The 4,627-nt window shown below is 39.6% G+C and overlaps 1 long non-coding RNA gene across 1 annotated transcript; it reads left to right on the top strand.

Annotated features, from left to right (window-relative positions):
* Positions 1 to 3,796: 3,796 nt before the first annotated feature.
* LOC146372618 (uncharacterized) lies at positions 3,797 to 4,321 on the top strand. Its single transcript, XR_014802638.1, has 3 exons — positions 3,797 to 3,892; positions 3,966 to 4,055; positions 4,134 to 4,321. It is a non-coding gene; the product is annotated as an uncharacterized LOC146372618 (long non-coding RNA).
* Positions 4,322 to 4,627: the final 306 nt, after the last annotated feature.

Here is a 4,627-nt window from a genome sequence, read left to right as displayed (position 1 = left end):
AGCTTAAAATACAGGACATTGTTTACATAATACACTGCAATAAAGTGGCCAACTTGAAATGTTTTAAAGTGCCCACACCACCTTCATAACTGATACTCTCAACATATTTCAGACAAGCAAAGAAAATAAAACAACCTATAGTCAGTGCAAGGGCGTAGATGTGGCATGGACGGAAGGGACATGTCCCCACCAATAATTTGATCTCTTCAAGTAAAGAAAAACAAACCCGATAGAAAGAAAAAAACGATCTGTCAAATCTCATTCACCCAGCGGTGCAGAAAGAGTTCAATTATGTTCTCTACTGGAGTCCTACCTCATGTGACAAATATGGCCAATGTGATTGGCTGTGCCTTTCAAGGAGCTCTGTTTAGTTTTAGCAGCGGCAAATCTGCCTGCAAGGAGGAGAGGAGGACTGCAGCACAAAGGAAGAACCTGGGTATAAGAAAGTGTTTTTCAAAGAAACCTGTAAGTCACTTAAAGCCAAGTTAACTCCTAAAATGTGTCCGTCATAATAACGTTACAGGCTATGCTAGGCTTTGGCCCACATCAGTCTAAAATTGTATGTAACCATGAATAACGTGTTTTGGAAACTAACTGCACAACAGCACTATTGGTTATCTCAGTCTCAGAGTAGTAGTATTTGGAATGTCTCACTGTTATTCATCAGGTGACAGAGGCAGCTCTGCCATGTTGTAGCTCGGACAGAGGTGAAGTGGCACTGACTGATGATTTGGTGCTATAGATTAACTAGTATTTATTATCATGACAATTGTTAGGCTGCTGACGTAAATTGATTCATTAGTGTATATTTGACAAAGAATCTGAATTGACATGTCTCACTTTTTATATGGCACAAATCAATGTGTTATTTTATCAGGTGGCAATATGTGCTAGTGGAGTCAGAGGGGAAGAGCCAGGGCCAAAGGTGAGGCACATCAAGCACAGAATAATAATTTTAATCTGAGGATAAAACGCATGTACAGTGGCTATAGAAAAAAAATCTACACACCCATGTTCAAATGCCAGGTTTTTGTCATGTAAAAAAATGACAGCAAGTCATGTTGCTGTAACAGTAGTTCATGTTTAGAATAAAAAATCCCAGCTCACTGAGTTGATCGGGGCAACAGTGCCTAAAATTTTGCAGAATTTTGCTGAGAGATCTTTTACTTTGGTAATCTTAGATGAGTAGTTTTATGGACAAAACCACCAGGTCATTCAGTGTTCCCTTAGTGCTAATGTGTAAGAGATGTTGGTGTACTATAACTGAAGTAATGTTGTTAAGTCTTTAAAGTCATATTCTTTTATTGTGATGTCTGTATTTGAAGCTATTTTTATTTTTGTATGATACCTGATTTGTATGGAATATGGCTGAAGTAAACTAAAGTCTAAAATACTTAGTCATTTGTTTAATAGTAATTTAACATTATATAATTCACATATAAAACTATAAATTGTAATTTTAAATGGTTTAAAAGCATGTAGAATATCATATGTAGGCAAGTATATTTCTCCTTTTTTTTATCAAGAAGCAAACACAAAAAGAAGAAAAAAAAAAAGAAACAGGGCAGGGTTCGGTGGTTGAATCATCCGTCCCCACCAATGCCAAAACCAAATCTACGCCCTTGAGTCATTGAGTATTCAGCCCATACAAACAGGGGGAGCAGAGCTTGTCCCTGAAATCTAAAAACTGAAATTAATTAAAACATATCAGAGTGAAAGTAATCTCTTCTTTCATCTCAGACTAGCGTATGTGCCTGTTTGCATCCTTCCTGTAAACTGCTGCCATCGTGTGGCCACAGAGCACTTTTGTCTCGGAAAGCTAGCTTCTGTTGTCACTGTGGACATGGCTGACGTTGTCTTGCTGGGCAAGGTTGGTGATGGATAAACCTTTGTTTATTGGTGAGAGAGTAGTGGAGACCAGTGTGCCAGCTAACTGCGCATTTGCTATCCCTGTGCTGTTACACACATGCGCAAATGTCTGTTAGCAGGATCACTAAAGCCTGAATTACACTAATCTGCAGTGACTCTACATACAGCCTGTGATCTAACCTGTGTATGTGGCTAACACTGTTACAAGCAATTATACCTGTGCTCGAACAGCTATGCGTAGATACATTTGCAGGTGCAGGTCACGACATATGAAACTGCCTAGGGATTCAAAAGAGTTTGCAGTTACAACATACCTTTTTCCAGTTTGGAACACTGTACTGAATTATTTGCAGGGGTGGACACTTTGTAACCTACCCAGATCACCTAAATTATGTCTACTAGGAGACAAAGGAGAGGTGCCACAATTAAATAAACACCAGTTTAGAGTGTTAAGTACTGCATTGGTAACATGTGCCCATGTCATTTTGGAACACTGGAAGGACTCCCATACTCCAATGCTTAAAATGTGGAAAGAAAGAATGATTGGGAATGTTGCGTGCGAAAAGATGTTGGGAAAGTTACATCATGTGACGGAAGCTGCGGTGGAACAGTGGGACAATTTTTGCACCTACATGTCTACCTGACTTTGACATTTGAGCTTAATACAACAGATGTTAAAACCTCACTGTTTTGTTTTGTTGTTTTTTTTGTTTGTTTGCTTCTTGCTTTTGGTTGCTGCATCTTTGTATTTGCTGTTATAAAATGCAAAATCTAATAAATACTTGAATTATAAAAAAACAAACATACCTTTTATCCTGCCATCCTGGGAGACGATAACACATAAAGGTACACGTGTGCACCATTTTTGCACATATGAGAAATCATACTGACTGACAGGATATGCTTAGTTTTATTCAGATGTGATATCCTTATTATAAATAATATTTATAATAAGGATTTAATTTTCTGTATAATATATTTAAAAAATAACAGCAACAAGAAGGAGTGTTGAGTGCAGAAAGGTGAAGACATCCAGGCAGAGTGTACAAAGATGCAGGAGAGACACTGTCAGGCAGGGAAAAGCAAGCAGCAGAAAATGATGAAATGGTATGGCAACGTATCCCGTTGCTGTGTTAAACAGCTGAATTACTCATTACGAAGATTTGGGGTCATTGACGTTGCCTGCTTTTCTGTAAAAAGCCACCGAATGCCACTGCTACAGTGAGTCAGGAAAGGGGTTGATAAATTACAATATATAGATACAAGTGTGGAGGACAGTATTTCAAGACCAATATCACGCATGTTTCTTAATGCACGGAAGTGTGGACAACTCCAAAGAGAAACAGACTAACTTAATAAGCTTAATCAAATATCTCCAACTGCAGGCCTCTTTATGGAGCACAGCCACTCAGTCCTGTGTTTTTCTAAGTGCACTGTGTCATAGGGCTGTTCGATATCCGGTCGTTAAGTGATGACGTGACGAATCCTAAAGTAGTCTGCGTTTAATATGGCTTTTGTGTTGTTAACATGTTTAATGTTTTGTATTTTCTTCTATTTAATCTCAAAAAGCTCCTAAAACAGTCAGTGATCACTATTGACCTCCCTCGGCTTTTATTACCGCCAATCATTTATTTAAGCTCAGTTTTTAAAACCTTAGGATGACTAACCTCGTATTGTGGATGGATTATCTCAGTTGTTCTCCTGGCTGAAGTTTGGTCCTTTTACAGCATCCTGCCATGCGATTACATTTGTTCCTGACCACCGAGAACATTCACGTTAACTTTTATCGAGTGGAAAAAAGTTAGCTTGTTTATATTATGCGAATGTGACAGGTGAGACCTGGAGACTTGGGACCGCCCCTGGTGGGCGGAGCTGGTCTTTGCTCCTTTCATAAGCGCAGGTGTGGGCAATTGGGTATTCCTCTGCAAACCTGAAGCTGCGAGTGCTTGGCGCAAGTTGGTGTTTCTTAACTTCTGTCTATGAAAGTCTGATACGGGTCCTCCCCTAAACTTCTGTTAGAACGGTAGGTTACACAAAAATGTACCACTTGAGCTCTGGCTGTTGGCAGAGGTTTACAGTTATTTGCACCCTTGTAGGTGGGAAACATTGCTCCCGTGAGAACGGTATAGTGGACTTCATCGCCACTGACCCACATTTATTAGGGTGTGACACGAACTTGTGGACAGGTAACAAAACCAATTCAGTTGAGGAATATTCCTGTGTTTTACTGTCCAGCTAAGTGATCTCCTGCCTTTTATTCACAGAGTACCGAGCTGCTGCTTTGCCAGGTGGATTTCTGGCTGCAGGCAAAGGACCCGAGACATCAGTGTGTTTTTAATTTGTTTTAAACTGGTGTAAGTCGACTGACTGCTGCGGCTGCCGATTGTTTTGTTTTTTTGTTTTAATTTTTTCTGTATCAGTAGGCACCACAGATATTGATTCTTTTAGTATTTTAACCCCTTTTATTTATTTATAGATAGATAGATAGATAGATAGATAGATAGATAGATCGATCTCGCGAACGGTGAAGGTGCTGCAGGGAAAACAAATCCTTTTTTTTTTTTTTTTTTTGTCTTGCCACTTTTGCATGCACAGCGGTGGGCCTGAGTGAAGATGGCACTGAAGGTTTTGTTTCTATAGTGTTTTGCCCATTTGGGGTCATGTGTGAGTTGCCGTCCCTTTTTAACCTGTGTGCTATGTCGATTTGTTCTTAAACGGTTCCCCGCAGCGCTTGTCCTGTCTCACGGGCAATCATACA

The sequence above is a fragment of the Perissodus microlepis genome, chromosome 15, assembly GCF_051167445.1.
Source record: "Perissodus microlepis isolate ML-2025 ecotype Zambia chromosome 15, ASM5116744v1, whole genome shotgun sequence".
In the NCBI taxonomy this organism is placed as follows: domain Eukaryota; kingdom Metazoa; phylum Chordata; class Actinopteri; order Cichliformes; family Cichlidae; genus Perissodus; species Perissodus microlepis.
The sequence above is the reverse complement of the archived record's forward strand: the minus strand, read 5'-3'. Positions and strand labels throughout refer to the sequence as shown.